This window comes from Prenolepis imparis, unplaced genomic scaffold (genome assembly GCF_030444845.1).
Source record: "Prenolepis imparis isolate NDT839.2.m4 unplaced genomic scaffold, iyPreImpa1.0 SCAF_7, whole genome shotgun sequence".
Classification (NCBI taxonomy): Eukaryota; Metazoa; Arthropoda; class Insecta; order Hymenoptera; family Formicidae; genus Prenolepis; species Prenolepis imparis.
Genome location: NW_028141165.1, coordinates 12,634,490 through 12,658,195, shown reverse-complemented (window position 1 = coordinate 12,658,195; position 23,706 = coordinate 12,634,490). Strand labels below are relative to the sequence as shown.

General features: G+C 31.4%; 1 long non-coding RNA gene across 1 annotated transcript in view; it reads right to left on the bottom strand.

Annotated features, from left to right (window-relative positions):
• Positions 1-23,706, bottom strand: part of LOC145938205 (uncharacterized) — a 180,039-nt gene that overhangs the window by 97,205 nt on the left and 59,128 nt on the right. The window contains exon 3 of the long non-coding RNA XR_014425689.1: positions 18,309-18,341. This is a non-coding gene — a long non-coding RNA (uncharacterized LOC145938205). The remainder of the gene's footprint in view (positions 1-18,308; positions 18,342-23,706) is intronic.

The window sequence follows — 23,706 nt, the reverse complement described above, 5'->3', positions numbered from 1 at the left end:
TAATGTCCAAATTTATTAATATTGCTTATTATTTATTATTATATTTATTGATTGATAGTATTTTTATTGACTTATATTACTTTCATCGATCTACACTACTTTCATTGACCTATACTACTTACATTTACTACATTATTTTATATCGCCATTTTGCATTTAACTTTTTAATTTATAATGTCAAAATTAATTAATATTGCTTATTATTTATTGTTATAAGTATTGATTGATAGTATTTTTATTAATTTATATCACTTTCATTGATCTATACTACTTACATTTACTACATTATTTTATGTCACCATTTTGCATTTAACTTTTTAATTCATGCTGTCCAAATTAATTAATATTGCTTATTATTTATTATTATATGAATTGATTGATAGTATTTTTATTAACTTATATCACTTTCATTGATGTACACTACTTTCATTGACCTATACTACTTACATTTACTACATTATTTTATATCACAATTTTGCGTTTAACTTTTTAATTTATGATGTCAAAATTAATTAATATTGCTTATTATTTATTGTTATAAGTATTGATTGATAGTATTTTTATTAATTTATATCACTTTCATTGATCTATACTACTTACATTTACTACATTATTTTATGTCACCATTTTGCATTTAACTTTTTAATTCATGCTGTCCAAATTAATTAATATTGCTTATTATTTATTATTATATGAATTGATTGATAGTATTTTTATTAACTTATATCACTTTCATTGATGTACACTACTTTCATTGACCTATACTACTTACATTTACTACATTATTTTATATCACAATTTTGCGTTTAACTTTTTAATTTATAATGTCAAAATTAATTAATATTGCTTATTATTTATTGTTATAAGTATTGATTGATAGTATTTTTATTAATTTATATCACTTTCATTGATCTATACTACTTACATTTACTACATTATTTTATGTCACCATTTTGCATTTAACTTTTTAATTCATGCTGTCCAAATTAATTAATATTGCTTATTATTTATTATTATATGAATTGATTGATAGTATTTTTATTAACTTATATCACTTTCATTGATGTACACTACTTTCATTGACCTATACTACTTACATTTACTACATTATTTTATGTCACAATTTTGCATTTAACTTTTTAATTTATGATGTCAAAATTAATTAATATTTCTTATTATTTATTGTTATTAATATTGATTGATAATATTTTTATTAACTTATGTACACATTTATATACATTTATGTACACATTTATATATATATATACATTTATGTATACATGTGTATATATAATATATACATCAGCTGATAACTATCAATAATATTAATCGAACTTAAAGTATTAAAACATATATTATTATTTAATTTAATTTAATTTTGGATAAACTGTCAAACTGCTGACCCTCGCGATGATAGTCTCTCGATGCTATGAATGAAACGCACAACGCAAATCGAGGCAACTAATTAACATCGTGAAAAAGAGGCAACAATACTTGCGAGAATCGACTTAACATGCCTTTCTTTAGAAAAGGACTAGAACACAAGCACGCGCTATTCTTCAATTTTATGTTAAAAAGAATGATACAGAAATCAGCTAATAACTGTAATATAGCGTTAATTTGCTAATTAAATTTTAAAATAGTAATAGGTTATAAAAATTAAAATAGTAATATGTGTAAATAATATGTTATAATGCCTTATCTGCGATTAATATTTTTTGATAGAAATCAGCTGATAACTGTCAAAAATATTAATCGAGTTTAAGGAAAATTATAACATATTATTTAAAACATATTATTTTAATTTTTATAACATATTCTTATTTTAAAATTGAATTAGTAAATCAAATTAACGCTTTAATCAGTTGATTTCTGTCAAGAAATATTAATAATGCGTTAATTAAATTTTAAATTAATATTGCCATAAAAATAAAAATAATAATATGTTTTAAATAAAATGTTAAAGTACTTTAAACTCGATTAATATTTTTTTGATAGAAATCAGCTGATTAAAACGTTAATTTGTTAATTAAATTTTAAAATAATAGTATGTAATAAAAATTATAAAATAATAATGTGTTTTAAATGAAATGTTCTAGTACAATAAAAAAAATAACTGTAACTGCATTAAATTACAATCTGAAATTTTTGTTAGCTGAAATGATTGATGTTATCAATCTTACTATTATATAATGTGTAATTTTAATACTTTTATTAGCGATTATATAACATAATAGTTTTGAATCAGCTTCTTTGACAAAACGATGCAAAAATTTCAATACCCGATAATCTCGAAAGGTTCGAGATATTGAACCAACACGCCAAACCTTTACTTAACGGAACCTACTTATCTGTGTTGAATAATACGAGCTTCGCGCGATGTATCAACCTTTTTAGCCTAAAGTACACATCGATTTTTACCCCGTTATGAGAGTGGCGCAGAATAGCGTTCAAGGATAACCCTGAATAAATCCGGAAAAGATGCACTATATATCGCAGGTTTTATCAGGCAAAAATTCATCTAAATAACGGGTTGACTTTACCTACCTACTCTCGATTTTCTCTGACGCATTCTCTCTGTCTCTTTCTCTGTCCTCTCTCTCTTTCTCTGACCTCCCCTGCGTCCTTCACAAAATCAATAGCGTCGGTGTGCCGAGCTTATCTTATGCTCGAGGAAAAGCAAAATTTGATACGATCGAAACCGGAGATGAAAGAATGCGAAGTTCTTTTACTCACCTATGAAAGCCCTTTACTCGATTTTTGACCCAATAAAACTTTTTCTGAGAGCTAATGTAATTTCATTCGATTAACAGAAAGTTTCAATTGATCCTGAACTTTGGGGACTGTGCTTTTTCAATCTAAAGAAAGATTTTCGCGATTAATCGCCGCCTGGCACGCTCAATGCCCGAGGAACTTCATAAACTGCGTTAAGCGTTCGCGGAAACTTTACCGAACTGCGTCGAATATTCCGAGAATATACCTGCGAATTATGCTCACTTAACCGTACGAAGTACCAATGACTTGAATTTTAGTAAATTTCACTAAATTGAGTTTTAGGCACACAGATTCATAGTTCTAAGTTTTCCCGACTTCAACTAAAGCATTTCGAAGCATTTATATATCTGTCTTTAATAATGTTAGTTATAAAATATTCTGTCTTACATTAGTAGAGATAATTACATACACGAAACGTAATTATATTTAACCGGGAATATAATTTAAATGTTTAAATAGAGTTTTGACTTGTCTGCCTTGTTTTATGATATTTTCTCTCTGTTGTGCGTACTGCCTTTGTATATACATTTAGTCTTTTTTCCGATAGAAAATTTTATCAACTGAATGTATCACCACCAAATTCTTAATCGATTTTATTTCCATTCAAGTTTGATCAGCTTTCTGATTTCCCCGGAGAATCACGTATCAAAAACATGTATTGCCATTCTATAAAACTGGAAAAAAGAAGATTCTTGTAACAAAAAAGCACACAAGGCGCTATCAGATATACATAAATTTCTGCATATAAATTTTCACGTTAAAGATCCATTCTTATTAAATAAAATTTACACAATATTAATAATTAAGCACACTATTAATAATTATTTACGGGTATGAGATTAATGTATATTAAATTATAAAAATATTTAGTATATAGGTATTTGTAGAAAAATTTGAAAGAATATTAAATGATTCCTGTTAAGATTTATTTTTAATATAAATTATATATTTTACTTCAAATAAATTACAACCACAAGATTACTCGATATTAAATATGTAAAATGGCTCATATGATGCTTTTGATGTGAATTTTCGCATGATAAACATCATCTTTAAATTCGTAGAATTTGCATCTAAAGGGAAAACGTGTCTTATATGTTGATTTCTTATATGTTTCATATTCATATGTATGTCTATAACATATATATATAGCGACGAGTGTAGAGAATATATCGAGGCATTTCAATTCATGATAACTGGAAATTCTTTTGGTCGTTTGAATGCAGTTGAATCTCTCTCTTGGAGTACTAAACTTTTTCTCTCGTCTTGTTTCCAGCAGTGGATGCAAGATACAAAGGTAGGATCCGATTATTCAAATAATTCTGTCTTAGACAGAATACTGGCTGCGGCGAGAGAACCGACCCCTCTTTCTTCAACTCCTTAACGAGTTTTCCACTCCTTGAAGTCGACGTACAATTTTTTTTAATGATCAAACTATCGCGATATTCTAGCAGACATTTTTCCACGTTTCTATCTTTATGAACTGGCCTCATTCAGTCATTTAATTAAATAAGTGTCAAAAATTCTATTTTATATATAATATACTATATAAAATATATGTTCTATTTGTTTGTAGTCGAGAGAACTTTGCAATACAATAATATAACTTTAGATAATATTAAAAAATACTTACTTACTGTAAAGATCTTTTCTTAAAATTTTAGCAATAATTATTACTCGCCTGACATTTCAAAACATATTAGCATGAACTAATTTATTAATTTTAAATTTAATAATCGTTTCAAAGCAGTCATCGTGAAATTAATTAAAAAATAAGATTTTCTTTGTCTTAAAGTTTAATTTTTCACAATTTTTTCGTTTATTATTTAATATAACAGTCAGTTACATTTTATTGATTGCCAGTATGAAATAAAATCACTGCAACATAGAAATGTATGTTACTAGCATAGAGATCGTGCAATTCTCGTTGCTTTGTTTTTCGATGCAAAATGCTTTGGATTGATACCTTCCGAAAAATTTCTCGCAGGTATAGAATTCCACACTCGTTTATTTAGATAATCCTCGTATAACCGTTCATTGGCAAAGCGATAGTCATTCGTTTTCCATCAAAACGGAAATAAGCCAACATTGTCGTTGTTGAAGATTCGACTTTTCACATTGCATCTTGATTGGAAAATTCTCATTGCTTTTATGTTACCAACTAAATTTAAGAAATTGGATTGATTAAAAAAAAACTCATTTTAAGGCTTTTTCTCTTTTTTTCTTTCTCTTTTCGATAAAATTTGATACAATCTCTCTTTGATAATGTTTAATAAAATTTTACCAAATACATTTATGAGAATGAACGTATGAGTTAAGATTATGATTATACGATATGATATGGATTCATATGCGTACTCGTTTATTTATGTCCTATCTAATGAATTAAAGTAACTTTTGTCTCGGCGTCTATTTTTCGTCTTCGCTTCAGAGACTGTAGATCAAATCTGCTGTCACGTATGAAATCCCAGATGAGACTCTCTATAAGATGAAAAATAAGATATCTTTTTCCAATAATTTGAGGAGAAAAGTTTCAGTATCTCTCGATGTGAGGTGTAACTATAGATTTTGAATAATAGATTAAAATATTAATAATCGTCTGATGTTTAAATTATATAATATACAACTTGATTATTGATTTTTTATTCGTATGTATATGCGATTGTGTGTTCTTTTGAACGAAGAATTCAACGGCTAACATTTTCCGATAAATGTGCAGGAGTAGAATAAGTACGGGTCATAACGTTACATTATACTCTACCGACCAACTATAATTCTTTAACAATTTACGATGACGTAGTATCGCAACTTAATCGGGACATTCATCTGATCTACGCGACATCACGCCATAGTGTAGGACCTAGAAAGTTCTGCGTACTCATTCTCATATACTAGAACAGTACTGTTTTCCATCATATTCCACATCGTATATGCTGCGATGTTAGTTCTCAGTAAACTTGCATACATTTGTAATTCCGATATGTAATATGATGCAAAGTCGAGATCTTAAAATGAATTTTATTCGTTGAATCTTTTGAATATCTCAATTTATGGTAGCTTGTAAAATTACATTAGAAATCATAAATGTGAAAATTATAAATAAATGAATAGAAAATATTTAAAAAATACAGTAATAATGAGATATAATTAATATATTATATAATTCATAGAAAATATTCATTGTCTTAAATTCTTAATTTTTCAAGATTTTTCTGATTTAGCAGGTATAAAAACTCGCAATATATATATAATACATATATTATATATATATTAGCATTGCAAACTAATTTTCAATTTAGGAATGGAACGGTCTGTGGAATCTAATACGTAATATTCATAACTTTCCACGATGCACTGCAAATATGACATGTAATATTTGACAGCGTTCGGCGGACAAGTAGTGTATGCGCACATAATTAATTTGTCAGATTGAAATATTTAATATTATCATCGTAGCGGTAGTTCTTGAAATTTTGGCGAAAGAAGGATTGACTCCAGTTTAAGTATAAATTCGTCAAAGCAGTCGTTATTGAATTCTGGTTTCTAGGCCGCGTATAAATATGGATATATATATATATATATATATATATATATATATATATTATCTATATAAATTCCTCATTTTCCCTTATTCTATAAAGATTAAGCTGACAGTCGATGATTAGGGATGTGCGAAACCTGTCTTGCGAGGATTGATTATGTCTCGGTATAAATACGGCATCATCGAGAGAGAACGCGCGACCTAAATAAAGTTTATAAAAATCCTGCCGACTCGATTCTCAATTGCAATGTTATTAATGGCCGTGCATATACGTATCCGACAAATTTTGTCGGATACCGATAAACGAGACATTACGAGTATGTGTGTGATTCCGGAATCGTATCTCATGTTTGCAGCAGCTCGACCGCGTATAATGACGCAGAGGTGCATCGACGCGATTCCGTTCCCTTAAAGTATGTAGGTTAGACATGACGTCATGACCCGCCTTGTGACGTACACCCTCGAGTGAAATATGCAGCGATGCACTCGAGCATCCCTCGTATCCTCGCGGTCATTGGCACCCACAATGAATCGCCGAGGCCAAAGCGATGTCAGCAGGCAGCGGCAGTGAGCTTTAAAGCTCGTATTCGTCCGCTCTCTTTCCCTCTCCTCTCTATCTCTATCTCTGTCTCTCTCTCTCTCTTTGTGTCGTATGCATTCTAACTCTCCTTGCTATGCACGTACAAGTTTGTCCTCTGATGTAAAGGCACTTTTACACGCTCGCTCGCCACCGGCCGGCAAATTATATTTCAAATCATGGAGATTGTTCTTTTTTTCATCATCCCGTTTTCTATAATCCTTGCGTTATAAGGCCGGATGCAATTTTTTCTCGAGGTAATTCTGTCGATTTGACATACTGTAATTATTCATTTCGATCATAAAAAGACATTGTAGTAATTGTAATTAACAGGCAGTTTTTTTTAAAGAGAAAAGTTCTCGAGTGTCAATTTGAAATTTATTTTAAGTTGAATTCTATATATTATACATATAAATGTGTATGCGTATATAAAATGTTTGAATTAATATTTAAAATATATCTATAATAAACCAGAATTGTCAGTTTTATATTATATCAGACGATATGAAACATCATCTGCGTGCTAAGGTCCACACACTTTCCATTTACGTTATCGATTACTATATAGTCACGTAATAAAAACAGCGCGCGTCGAAGAGACGATGCTCAATACTTTATGAAATTTCGCCGACGTGACGACCTGCAGTATTGACGAACATTCTATTTCTATTTTTGCTTCATATTGAAATATACTACGTGGAATCTTGAAATCGTTGTCTGCCACATACATATGTATCAATATATCGATGTATATATATTTGCGTATTTAATAAAAACAATTTTGATGGTTTTAAATGCGCGAAAGCTCTTTACGTTATTATAGTAGTATCTTGATCGATAAATAATCGTTTATTGTTTTCAAAACACTTTTCGCGACAAAACTAATTTAGAAATAGAATTTTTTGACCAATAACGATTACCGGTTGCAATCTCCGCGATAACGTTCAGTCGATATTGTACCTGGCCTTCGCGTTCGATCGCGTTTCGTTACTCGCTCGAGTGTAAAATACGCGATTGTGCGCCGTTCGTGCGAATGAACGTGTTAGAAGGCGCTTCCGCCTCCAGGGCTTTTTACTTTCGTATAAGAGTTCACAATTTTTCCGACGATGCTCTCTTTTTGCCACTAAAGTATCTTTGCTAGATTGTTTAAATTGGACGTTTTATTGCAAATCATATATATAATATGCGATAATTAATTTCTTTTACATCTATTATATGGGATACATTGAAATAAAATTATATATATACAAATTGTCTATTATTTAATTCAAAATACGTATTTAATGTCGTATTTTTCAAAGTGAGCGATTCGTTATTGTAATAATATAACGGATATAAAGTTAATCATGAAGAAAATTAATAACGTATTTACGTAATAAAGAGCGCTTTGCATTTCCTATAATATATGTCTGTCTAATGAACTCTATATTGTTCGTTCGAAACGAAGATAAGCGCGTGATCCCTGGTGACGTGTCTGGAATGCCCGAGCTGAGATGAAGTTGTTGAGAAATTCCTACGGGTACACTTCGTTATTACCGTGTAGTTATGTAATATTCAAAGTCCCGGTAATCATCGTGCTCGCGCTGTTGGATAGTTCCGCACAATTATCGTAACACGCGCTGTTATACGGTCATATGTTGTGACGGTTACATGCGCGGTCGTTATATTCGATAAAGTAGAAGACGGCACCGATATCAAGCTCTCTTCTTGTCAAATTGTCGATCATGAATACGTCGGGTCGAGAAAGATATTGCGACGATAGCATTACTATCATTACGTAGAAAAATCTCTCGATGACGGATCATAACGAATTTTTAACTTCATTGCAACGAGTAAAGGAATTCATTTGAGAAATTGTTCCGAGTCATAATTTTGGCTTACTTTTAAATCTAGTTAATTAATTAATAAACCCCTTGAAAAAGGAAATTTCTTCTGTAATTGTGGAAGCATCCTTTTTTTGTATTTCTGTACTATACATATATGTATATACGGATGCGAATTTTCTGTAGGTGCATAATTACAAGTTAGAAATACGATTATAGACTCCTTCAATATAACGTTTAATTGACTCTCTGAGTGCCAACTTAAACGTTGAAAATACATTGAATAATACGAGTGTCGTTGATCGTGTTTAGAGGCTAACTGATTTTCAATCCTGTCTTTGTACGAGACAGAAATCCGTATGAACAATATCAGAACTAAGTCGTCTGTTTAACTGGTCTATTGTACCTTAACTCGAGCTGAGAATACATCGAATAATGCGCTTCGTCGCGCACGTTTAGAGACTAAATGATTTTCGACAGTGCTTTCGCGTAAAACAGAGATTTGTGTCAGACATGAGCATCGCAGAGAAGCGATGATGTATTTAGAGAATATGTGGAAAAATCAGAAAGCTTAATTATAAAATGCTATTAAGTTCTATTTGATTCAGATTAAATTAAAGCAGCATATATATCTAAAGATATATTTATAGTTGTACGCGCGATAAACATTTCTCATTTATATATCTGTATATACATATGTATATTTGTATATATATAAACGAGGAATTTTTATTTTTATAAATATCGCTACTTTAGCGTGTTGATGAATTGATCGACACGATGTATTATGGCTCATAAACTGATGTGGTAATTACTGATGAAACAGTAATATTAGAAGATATATATGTATATATTTTCACATGTTTAATATATTATAAAATTCTCAGAAGTATAGGATAAGACAGGAAAGATTTTCTTTACCTTTATATTTTTTATTTATATGCGGGAAGTAACATATTTAACAACATAATAAATTCGCATATTTAAAGAAATAGAGAATTTGAAAACAATTGCGTTTCGAGAAAATGTAAAAGAATTGAACGTAAATATTACTGCGCATTCTATTTATGTATGATTGTGATACAATTGTATCTAGTCATGCAAGATGCAACGCTATCGAATAAAACTCGTGATATAAGCGATATAATAATATTTTATTGGTATTACCCCTGTTTTATTGGCAGAATCATTTTCCCACGGGACATTTAAAGTGCGCAGCTTTTACCATTTTGCAATCAGCATTTCATTTCATATCAAACTTTAAAAATATCGAGATCAATTGAGGCAGCAATTTTATATACATTTAAAATAAAGTGACATCGATCGAGTTTTTAAATTAAAATAAAAAATTTTAATATAGAAAAAATAAGTTCTCGTTTATTATTTAACAGCTGTGTAATTAAATTAGCGTCTCGATCTCAGTTTTATATTAAAAATAGTTTTATTAATTTTTTTTTTATTTTAGAGATGTCCTGTATATTTTAAGCACGTTTCAGATACAATCAACGAGAGAAAATGGACAATTTAATATCCTAGAAATTGATTCTTTCCGGTAATATAGATATTAAGCATAGCTGATAGCACAAAACCAACGATAATGCGTGTTAGGGAGCCATCGCCATAATTTATTTACCTTTTCGTTTCAATCATAAGAACAATATTGTCTTATTTATTCGTAATTTTGTTTTATATTAATGAATCCTTTTATGCTGCTGTTTTATTTTATAGACGTAATATTTCAAGAGTATAATATATCTTACTAATCCTTTAAGAATCTTAGCACTTTTTCTACTTAATCCAAAAAGATTTATCCAACTCTTCAAATGTTCGGGTTGAGAGATTTTATATTGTGTACAAAAGTGTTGCAAAATTAATACCATCTACTTGTGAAAGATTTGTTAAAACTACGTGAAGAAATCGACTCCGTAGTCGATTCGATAGTTACTAGGACGGTTAAGCGAATCACTGAAAATTGAATCAGTTGGCGCGAAATCACGCTGATCGAATGTAATGTTCGATGTGACCTGATTGCAGGATATATCCTCGTAGGTAACTTAACCTGCTCGAGAGGGTGCACGCTTATATCGCTAATGTTTATTACTTGACGTCACCTACCACCCTCCGACGAACGAGAAGGTCTCCCGGTCGGAGGGTGGGAACAGGCATGTTGTGTTCGCAGGTTCGTTCGTTCGTTTGTCCGTCCGTCCATCCGTCCGTTCGTTCGTTAGTTCGTTCATTCGAGGTAACGGCGATAGGGGAAGTTGGTCGCCATGGCTACCATGGAGGGGTTTCGATGAAGGTTTGGGGGATCGATGCCGCCAGTAGCGTAGCATCAGGTGGCTTGAGGTCGCTCCGGTTTTCAACCCCTTCCGGCGGAGGCGTCCAACAAGTGGGGCTCTCCGGCAGGGTGGTTGGCTCTGTTGGCGACCAGCTGGATATATCATGTGGCACGTATAGGTCGGGAATCCTTTCTAGTCTTCTTAGAACAGCGTGACCCCGGTTACGTATATTTGGTGCACTTTCGCAGATGATAGGATATTTCGGTGACATTTGTCCAAGGAACGCGAGTTTATGTTAAAGAGGATGCCATTTATACTTCGATTCAATTATTATCTTAGCAATTGAGATTTTTTTATAATTTTGCATGGCATTGATTTTAGACACAAGTTAAAAGCCTTGGAAATATTAATAGTTTCGATCAGTTTGAGTTTTGTTTTTACTGCAAAGATATGTAAAAAAAAGTAATTTTTGCTTAATTTTAAAATAGTGGATTTATTAAATAATTCCAACACTATCAGAAACGTTTTATATATACTGTGAATTAATGGCGAGGTATAATAATGTGATAATGATAAACCATTATAATGAAGAGGCTTAATTAAATCATGAATCGTTTTTCGCGGAATTATGGGTCGTGCTTTCAAATTTAATTTACCGCTTGATACTTTTCGTATTATTGCGAGTAAATGTTTTTTTTCCTGCGGAAGAAACACCCCCAGTAGATTATATAAGCCAATAATCCGACATAATTGCGTTGCGTGTGTTAAAAGTATAATATATTATATAAATATATTATTACACATAATACATATTTAAATCATTATTTAAGGAGAGCAAAAATATAATAAAATTCTTTTCGTAAAACATTATATACGATAATATATTATTTTATCATACTTTTTCTTTTTTTAAAGTTGGCGTTATATTTTTTTTTAGACACGACAAAAATTATAGTAATATTTGTGTAGTACTTCTTTTAAGTTTTGACAAGTGTATATACATAGCTACTATATCCGTCAATAATCTGATTTTGAATTTTTTCTTCGAATTTTTTTTAGGAAATGCATGTCTAAATCTTTCAGGCAGGTTATTGATATTCGCGAAATGCATTTCAGGTATCACGCATTCCATTACTTGAACTCTGCATGCATACTAAATCGGAAAGCATGTAACGACCATTCTAATTACGGCAAAGAATTATATCAGCATCTTTTCTAGAATATTAATTCAATCATTTCGAAATATAGTAAAGAAAGAGAGAAAGAGAAATTTGTAGTTTGTTTTTTAAAATAATTGGTTTTTTTTTCACGAAAGAATTACACTTTCGATGAAATCAATTCAATCAAAAGTAAACACCATAAATGCATATATTTCACTAGTCAAAAAACGAGGATTTTTATTTGTGGTATTATTAAAAATTTTTTGTCTTTTATTTTTATAAAAATGCTGTTGCAGAATTTTTTGTTAGATTAAATTTTGCAACAGTATACAAATGATAATCTAAGTTTAACCGAATTCCACTCGGACAACCGCGAGAATCATAATTAAGTCCGAATAATCTTTCCGTCGTCGTTGCGTTGATTAAAATCTCTGCTTCTCTCTCTCTGTCTTGTGCACACTACCTTTTCGCATACTACCTCTACGCGAGATCTACAATACTCATTTTGCATATTTGAAGTGCGGCATGCAGTTTCCGTTGCAATTTCCCTCGTGTTCTATATCTCGTATTCTTGCCCTCAGGAATGGCCTTGTTTTCCACGATAAAAAAGAATAAGACTAGAAGAAATAGAGTTTCATCTGCTTTCGTGTGCGGATACTGAACGCACTACTACAGGAGAGCGAAGAGAGCAGTTTCTGAAAGTACAATTCTTGAAAAGTAGATGGGGAAAAAAAGGATAAGAGTCGATGCTCGTGAAGTAAGAGCGAACAAGTGCGAAAGAATACGGTTCGCATCGAACGCCCCTGTTTTCTTTAGATGCATGTTTTATGCTGCAGTGCATGTTTTATTTCGCATTTTTATCAGACTTACAACATTCGCGTTTGCTCTTTATTATTGAAGAAAAATTATTACGCCATTATTTGTAACAAGTTAAACTTTAATTGTTAAACTTTAATTAAGTAAGATTGCATGTTTATTTGGATTTTATAATTTTTAGAAAGCTATTGATCTACAATATTTAGATGAAATTTCTAATCATACATAATTAATTGCAAACTTAATAAATATACTCTATAAAAAGTTCTTTACTATCTTCCAAAGAGTTAGATTTCACGAACGCGAAAAGTAAAATTCCGCATAAAATAAAATTATTATAATCTTAATATAAAATATAATACAATAATTATTAAAATGATCAGAAATGATCAATTATTATCTGTTGTACTCTGAGAGAGAACTGATCTTGATATAAAATGAAACATGTGTAATAAAACACAAGATTTGTATAGTGCTGATCGCACTTTTCCGGACGAAGGCAGGAAATGTGAGATTTCTTATTGAAGTGGTCGCGTTCACAGCGTTGTCGTAGATAGAAAGGTTGGAATGAAAGAATCCCTCCTTCAGGACAAGAAAAAAGAAGATGAGCTTTGTGAACCAACTGTAGTATTCAATCTGTTTGAACGAAACTCGTGGAAATTGAATAACAGTGTTGACCGTTATCCTAGTATTCTTATAATTTACGATTTTACGAGATCATTTCTTCGGTAATATCGCTTAACGAATAATTTTGTTAAAATTAAATTACACGATATATACATTACTTAAAAAATTAAATACAAATATTTAAACCGTGCGAATTAAATTATGAATGATAACAAAGAGTGTGCCTTTGAATGCATCTACCGTATAATATATATGAGAGAATTTTAATTCTTTCATATTAATTATAAAACTGTTCATTAAATGAAAAGAATATTCCACGTTACGCGACTATTTTTATTTCGAAACATTGTTTCGCGATTGTACATGCAACATTATTTGAGTGTTTTTTCATCGTACTTGGCAATTGACTTTAATAGACCTTTCGTGCAGATGGAATTGTTAATTGTGCGAACGAAATTTTATTGGCCGGCGAATGTCATTGAATGGCAGATTAACGGTATTGACGACATAATTATCGGTTCATACGTATATTTCTCCCTGTTAGTATGAAGAATTATCGCGTAATCGCGATAAACGCCAATTTCATCCGCATGATTTCGAATTAATGTGCGAGAAGATTCTCGCACACACATTATTTCGCAATCGCAGAGAAGAACGAATATCAGCTTAGCTTAGCGAAATTAAAATGCGTGATTTTCCGTTTGAAAATAGCGATTAACGTAGAAAGAAGATATCGATATTATATGAGCGTTTATAAGCTTTCGGTTAGAAATTACATCTTGAATAAAACAGAAATCCGCGCGCGCGGCACAGATGGGCGAAAGAGGAAACCCTGCGAGTTTCGCATTCCAAAGCTCGCAGTTTATGTGGAAAGTTGTTACACAACTTCCCACACTCAGGATCCGCGTATCCGCGAAACATTTTTCATGAGTTACACTCTAAAATGCGACTGTGAATAAATCTTCTGTCGGAAATAAGAGTCGCTATAAAGTCGCTCGATCTTAAAAAGAAAAAAAAAAAAAAACATGATTTATGAACGTCAAGCAAACGTCTCATGTCAGAGGATAATTTTGTGCTACATTATGTTTTAAAAAAGTTTTAAGTGCATAATATTGTCACGTTTTATCGCGCGAAAGAAATCTTATTATTTATATTATTTTATTACTGTATTTTTGCGTTAAAATTTTTTTCTACAAGGAAGGTATACACAATAGGAAGATAAAGCGAAAAATGAAATAGCTCGCACAATATGCTGCGTAAAATTAAAATTTTTCGCGTTTATATTGTGCGTATATATAACGGCCGTAACAATTCTCACATTTTATTGCCCGGAGAAACAGTGCCCGGGTTTTCATATGTAAATTTCATGCGAGTATAACTTAGACGCTTTCAAAGACTTTTCAAGACTACTCGATGCGATGCTGTAAAGCTTCAACAAAGGAACAACGTTAGAAGTTTTCAATATATAAATTCGAATTGTAGATCGCGAACAATTGCCAACTTATACGTCATGCACACGCGTCTGTATTCGCTGACGCATCATTATTGAAATCGTTTTAAGTGAAATGGCTGCATGTGTTGTTGACTCGAATCGGATAGCGCGGATGTCGATAGACGACGCATTCATGCGACGTGACAGTTACTTTAATTAAGTCGCGTCATGTACGGTACGATTACGAAGGTAACGTGAGGGATTTATGTCAGCACGCCCTGTTCATTTTCATTATATACGTCGAGATATTGATGTATCTATTCTATATTAAAATGTTCTTGTCCATAGAATGTCAATTTCAAACTCTACAATATATTTTTGGAATATCGAAGTTTCTTATAATTTTCGATTTCCTAATAAATAATTAACTCGTTCTGAAGAAATATAAGGAAAATATATAAAAATATAAAAAGTATTTTAGGCTGTTGTTTTTTATAGTACTTTTACTATCGTTTTTTATAGTCCTCGATTTTTTCTTAATAAAAATTAATTTCTTGCAAATATGTGGCGCGTGTTTGTATAAGTTTTCTTTGAATTTTCGAGGAAGTGGTGTATTCATATCGCAATGTATCTTCGGTGTGTTTCGAACTTATTAATTACCCATTTGATCGGTGATACCACATCATTATATCGCTTGCCTTAATGGGTTCTTTGCCTTTCTCGTGCGCGTTTGCTAGCGACATATTACCTATCTGCACCGAGAAGCCTGCATTCACGAGGGCGCAGAAGCGTTTGTAGCAAGTAACGGTGGTAAACTCGATCGTAGAAAATAATAATCTTGTCGACGACACGCGTGTTTGTGTATATCGTGCATATACGTGGACCAACACTTATGCAGGACGCCGCTCGTAGACTCATCGATATTGACGAAGTTACGTGCAGTCTCCCACGCGATAGTATGGCTGCCTCTCGTTCGAGGAAAATAGTCTTTCAGAGTTCATCAGCCGTAGGTGATAGAAACCGACCGTGCTGGACGCACGCTAATTTAAATCTGCGAAAAATTTACACACGTCGCCGTATAACGCCTAACTCTGCTGCGATGCGATATATGGTGATATGATAGCTCTTTAACACAAAATGAAACTTTTATATAAGTTGTAAAAAAAAAATATATTCTTAGCTTTCTCTATTTTCACACGAATGATTATCTTTGTCTGTTTTTTATGAAAACAGAAATAATAAAAAATAAAACTACACTCTTCTTAAACTGTTGTGTTCAGTAAAAGTGTTTTGAAGTTAAATAACTTTTAAATCAAATGCAAAAACCTCCTCTATCTACGTGTTTTTTTTACAAAATATTGAACTTTCTCTTAACAGTTTAGTTTCTGTTCATCGTGTCACGGTATCCGACTATCTTCGTAGTTTCATACCAATATATGCATGTTGTTACAAGCGAGGCTAGAAGCATACCACCCCCTTGTCTTGATAAACGCATATATACTACCCATCGCTGCTCTGTGATACGTCATGCGATAAATTCATATCAGCCTCGCACGTTAGATAGACATTTAGGTAATCCTATATTGATGGCAACCTATAGTTATGTTCGATTGTTGTTATTTGGCATTCAATCCAGATAATTCGTGTAAGATACCGGATTTATTATCGCTAACACTCGTAGTATGCTAAAGAGGCAATTGACTTTATATTTATATAATAATTTTGTAAATGAAAACGCGCGTGAATGTATGGTTTTAATATATCTGTTCTGATTTTAATTTATCTGTTCTAATTCTAAAATTATTTAGATATTTATCTCTACCAGAAAATCTACTTTATTTCTCGATAAACTGCACCTCGTAATACTTTAATTATCTGTCAATTATCTGTAATTATTATAAAAGGATCGATATTTTCACATTTTCTTCAATATTCCTTTCCCGATAAAATGAAAATATTCACGGTAATATTGATGTATGAATGAAAATTTCCTATCGCTCTTCTCGTATTCTTCAATTATTTTATCGGACGACATAATATCTCTCGCGAAGTATAAAATTGTCCGCGAAAAGAGAGCTCTGACGAGAGAGAGGATCTTTCCCGCGGAGAAGAAAATTCATCGCGAAGAAAATTGTGAGAACCGTTCGCGTAAAATTACAACTGATAGGATCTTGTCGGAACATGGTTATATAATTGTCTCGGCTATCGTTCGTAAGTAAAGTGAAAATTATTATTCGCAGCGCGCTATTTCTGCGGTCGCGTTACAACCTGTAGTAATAGTAGTATTGTCCCCGCAGATCCTATAATAATGTTGGACACGTTGACACAGTGGTTCCTTGCCGACGCCTTTGTATCCCGTGGAAATCCCGCAATTTAAGTGCCGCTCGAAGAGTGGCTTTAACGGCGGTTCGTTTGCACTTTACGCGACGGAACAAAAGGAATGGTCGCGATAAACTCGTCTACGATTTTACGGACAAATTCTACGACGCCTCGGAGTATCGAGCTTCGCGCGTAACGCACATTACGGGAACGAGAGTGAAATACATTTACATAATGGGGGATGAAAAGAGTCTTGAGATTTGCAATTTGCTGAAGAACAACGTAGTTTTTTTTCGCATGCATCGAGAATTTAAAAAATGATACGATCTCTTGAGATATCTCTTTAGAGCGCAGCTTTATGAATATATATATATATACTTTTTCGAAACTATATTGTTCTTTTCGTATGATTCTTTATATATCTTCTGCGAATACGATCGCGGATATCCAATTCAATTATTTCGTGGTCGATTCAACAGGTTGAAAGATTTGTTATCGTCCACGAGCGAAGTCTCGGCGGATGATGGTTGTTTGTTCGGGTTGATGAGTCGTGACCGATCAGGACTATCTAGGCTTTTGAAATTTACAATCCGAGATGAGGGTGTGGCGCATGGTCACCAGATCATAATGGCAGACTAATCGCGGAATACGCGGTTTATACGATCGTGTAAAATTTTTAATGTATGCGAATCAATGAAATGAATAAGCAAAGTCTACTTTGCGCCGTTTGAATCGTAAAGATTAGTATGTTGTTCGTATAAGTTTCAAGATCGTTTAAGTCAAGTATTGCATATTCTTTAAGGAGGTTTATGAGTTAGTTTTCATAAGTGCTTCGTAATATGTTCGAATTATTAACTTGTCGAATTTAGTTAAATATTATTCTCCTATGGAATTATTCATGGGAATTTGATCTGGCTTTATCTACTCAAAATTATAAAATAAAAAATAATTTAACTCACCAGTACGATGCGGAATTGTACACAAGCTGTGATCTGTAAAATATAAATATATCGAAATTAAAATAATGTAAAATAATTATTGAAAAAAATTGGTTTAGAAATGAATGTTTAGAAAAAATATTAAAAAATCTAATTTTGATATAATATAATATATATTTGTAATATATATCTGAAGTACATACATATCACACAATATGTTTTGAAATATTTAATAAATATATATATTGTATATAAATATTTCGTAAATATTTTATTAAATATTTTAAATATATATTTCAAAATAAAATCTAGAATATATTTTATATATATTAAACCAAAACGTTGAATGGGTCATTATCGCGAAAATAATACGAGCAATTAATGTCACAATTAACAAATATAAATTATAAATTGCTTACACCGTGGTTGTTCCGCCAGTACCCGATACCACCCCAGGCCTTCTCTTTCTCTCTTGTTGACTTTACTATATACTCCTTTACTGCTTCTTCATGGCACTCGCTCGTGAAAACACGGTTAATTACAATCGCGTGGCACTTTACACGACACTCCAATATTATTAATCGCGACGCGTACTTTATTATATTACGATGAAAGAATAATACGAGAATTATGATCCGCTCAATACTCTGAAAACTACGCAATTTAATTCAGGCATTATATGCAGCGGGGCAAGCCTCTCTTTTATAAATGCTGATATTGGGATTTGCGTGATATTATACAAGTTGAGCTAAAATAGTTAGTTAAGATGCGATAATCTATCAAAAAGCATATATATTTAAAATTCCACATGCAAACATAGTTACAATTGTTTCCAATATAAATGCCGCAAAGTACATGTACTATAATATTAAGAAACAGTCGATTCATTATATTTATTCGTTACTTGAGTCAAATAGCTATTGTCGCGACATTCTTACGTCGTTTATCGCGACAATTAATCATCAATTGCTATCTATAATCGAGCTGATCATCGCTAATGGTTATAATGAGAGAGTATGATCGTATTTCGAGGAATAGAATGTATGTCGTCATGGAGTACATGTTGCCCGCGCTCGCTCGTCTGACAACGCGGTTGACAATAGGACGACCGCGTATAAACACTACAGCGCTGTTGTTTACATGTAGTCATCTTATCGTCAGTCACACAGCGAACAGGCAGCAATACGTATCGCTCCGACATATTACTTTTCGAAATACGATTATTTCCTGCTAATTACAATTAGCGATCAATCCGTATAATTGATTAACTCCTGCAATAAAGGACACAAGACTTTCACGACTATTTGATTTAAACAACAAAAAGTCTATTAATGAATCGACTGTTTATTAATAGTATACGTGTTGCGCATTTGTAGGTAGGAAACATTAGATTTGCAATATAACATTTCGATTATACAAATATTAATTAGACGCGTCTTAACTAACATTACTTGCACAATATTGTGCAGTACTAGCGTTAACAAGAATAGAGCAGCATGATTTTGACCATAACTTTTTTTCGAATCAGATTATACTTTTTGTATTATTCTTTTATATACAATGTAATAAAGTGCGTACCGCATGTATGCGATTAATATCAAAATTGTCGTGCAAAATGCAATTATTATATTCTATTAATTAATGCGTGCGTAATCGCAATTAGTGTATCTTTGCGAGTGAATGCTATGAAGCAGCAGCAAAGGGTGAAGAAGAGAGAAGGAGGAAGCTCAAAGTAGCATCGAGCGACAATAGAGCAACGATAAACAAAACTCTTATATAACTTAACTTTTATAACTCTTATAACTTGTTATATTTATTATTTGTTTGTTGTAAAATTAATTTATCCTCGGTAGAAAATGATATATTTTAAATTTAATAAAAATATAAAAAGTATAAAAGAATGTATACAAAAAATTATTCTAGATTTATATTTTGAGGTATTTAAAAAAATATCTATAATTAAATTTTTGTATCAATTAATATTATGTAAAAGGATACATACAAAATATTTCGAATGTATAATAGATAGAGTGTGCTGGTCCTCTTTGTTGTGTTTGCTATTCATGAGTTTGTTGTTGCGTATGAACTTGACACGAAATATAACCGTATCTCTTGATTATATATACACATGTAATGTAATTAACTACAATACTTGAGAAACATTCAACACTAAAACATAAAATACTTTGAAGAACAGCTGCTTCCATTAATTTCAATGTAATATTTTTTTATAATAAGATTAAAATTTCTAATAATTTATAATACCATTTACTTATATATTTGATAGCATGTTTTAAGTTATAAATTTTATTTATCGTAAATTTAACGTGCATAAATAAAAATTGATTTATTTTTTATCAATTCTATAAAATTTTTAAAAGCTTTTCTTAAAAAAGTTAACAGTGCTTCAACACATCTTTATGTATAAATATAATATCATTTTTTTAAGTTGTTGGTTTTCAAATTTTTGCACTGCACTTTTGTTGAGTTTGAAAATCCGAACACTTATTCTTCTCTCGAATCATTCTCCAGGAGCAAATTTCTCGCGAAATTGTAGAAATTTTTTACTATGTATAGTCTCAAAAATGTCGCACATCGACAGACGGCTGGTTAATTTGAAAGCTTTGTCGATAAGTGCACTGAATCCACATAGTTATTTTACAAGTTACGTACCGAAATTCTCGGTGTGAGTGAAGACGGAATTTCGAGAATTCTTATTGCGTCGAAGATACGCGATGGTATAAAGAAAGCGTACAACTTGAAGCGCTCCGTTTCACATAACTTTCGCGATAATTGATACGCGCCACGTCAATCTTACCGACTTATTGAAAACACTTTTGCTTACTATTACATGCTCATTTTCGCAACGTTGATTCTTAGATATGTATGAGATTGAATAATTTATAAATAATCGATTTAGTATTTAAGAGGACAGCTCAAAACCGTAGAGGATAGCTCAATAGTCATTAAGCATATCCTATATTCATCGAGGACATATTAGACAATCAAGACGGCTAATATTGGAACAATGGGCAATTTCGAATCAATAGGTCAAATTGACATGTATCTATAATCAATGAACACGTCTACTAGTTGAAAATGAGCCAGCCCATGGTTTCATTCCCATGATAACTATTGAACTAAACCAGAGTATCGTCAATCATCGCGATTCGATTAATTAATCATTCTAAATGACATATGCGTTTTCGATCGCCTAGTTGATAGCTATGCGAAGTGTCTTATGGAAGGGTTCTATGGAAGGGTCGACAGGGATGTCGCAAGATCGTGAAATGGTCCTTTGGGGTTGCTTCTGCATACACACGAGGACGATAGACAGTGTCAGTACATCTAATCTAGAGCTATTCAAGGATGTATCAATCAGGATTTCAGCAGAATACCTAAAATCTTAATATTACGCTATTCGTTCTCTTAATGTTATTCTATAACATTCAAAAAACGTAATGTTAAATATACACTTGGTGCAATATTAAGCATGCAGTATGTAAATTGCACTTAATAAATGTTAATAATAAATATCTTTATTAAAAGAAAAATGCTGTTAGCTTGAAAATATATATCGTAAAATCAATTTACATAGATCTTCGACGAAGAGACGAACCGAATAATCAAGTTACATAATTTTCTATGTATATAGCAAGTTGAGTATTTGTTTATCCCAGAATATTATTTCGTACGAGAATTGTCAAGCATTACTGTGATTTGAATATGAGGATTAATTTTGACATAAAATCATTGCTTTACGAGAATTAGGCATGCATTGTACGGAAATCGCGTGTGTATTATATTGACATGGCTGAAATCGCGCAGCTTTGATTTCGCCAAACTAAATAGCATAGTTTACATAGACTTCAAATTATAGCGGGATAAATGTATTTACAAAATCTCGATGAAGTAATTCGTTTTTGATGTTATTTTGGAATGGAAAATTTCGAAGACCAAGCGTAAATAAAAAATATAAAATAGGATATAAAGAGATATTTACATATCATATTCTATTCCTTTAGGATTATTTTGCAAAAGAAGGAAAATAATTGGCAACATTAATGCAAATACATGCAATGTATTGTAATTTAGCTATTTCGCGGTATAATATTTTTCTTTTTAATTTAAATTTCTTTCAAAAAAGATGAAGTGTACAAATATATTTTTTCACCTACTGTGTATATGAATTCACTGAACTCAGCGACTGCGTTGCATTTTTTTTTCGATGCTTCGCTTTGCTGTTGTGGAAAAACTGTGCGATTTTATACACAACTTTGTACGAAAAATCGATTGTTTACTCGATTAAATTTATCTTGCCAAATGCATCAGATAAAGCAACATACGCAAACAAAGTATAAATTGTACTGCAAAGTAAACTAGAGTAACGATCTGTCAATATATTGCACGCGATTGTTTTTCCATATTTTTATTATATCAAGCAGAAATTCCTCATTATGTTATATATGTAATTCTTCTATGACAATTTTTTTTTAACAGAAATTACTATTTAAAAAAATAAAATAACTAATATTGACTTCTCATTGTTTCAGGTGAGTTTGAAGCTATTTTCAACGTTTATTAAATGCCGCTCATCGTATCGTAAGTCTATATTTTTTTTATTTTAAACTTTAGGATTAAAAATTATAAATATTCGTCACTTTGCCGTTGATAAGGAATGCTTCTGCTCTCCTTATCAATATTATGTCGGTACGATAGATGCCTCACAAAGTTACCAGTGTGTGTATCACAGAGTACCGACGGTTACAATCTCTTATCAGCTGTAGTGACTTATCAAACTCTCTACGTATATAAAGACTGCATATCTAGTGAAATTTATTCAACATAGATAACATTTCGCTGCTGAAAGAAGCTATCTACGATAATAGCCGCACCAGGTAGCCCTTGAATTATATCGATGATATTGCTTACAAATAATTAACAGAAGATTTCAAAAATCTTATCGAAAATTTCAACTGTTAATGTTGAAAAATTCCCATTTTGTTCCTATATTTTGAAATTAAAATATATTAATAGCATAATTTCTTATCCATTTTTATCATTTACAAGAACAGTAGGTGCTTGTTTTATCAATACTAATTTTTGGTTCTTAATATTGATATAAAGAGTTGGTCGAGAGAGAGCCTTACATGTAATTCATAATCTATTACGCATCAAACGATATTTATTATATCAAATATCTTTATTTTATTGAAATTTTTGTCGAAACCTTTTTTGATTTATATCAAAATTAGATTTTTTAAAAATTATTTATGAGGGAATATAATTTTATCTTTCCTATTTACTATATTTTACATTATTATAATTTGCATTGCTATTAAAACTATTTTTTGTGTATTAGCATCACTAAAAATGAGCAATAACAACTGTGTGTGTATGATAGTGTAAATTTCATATA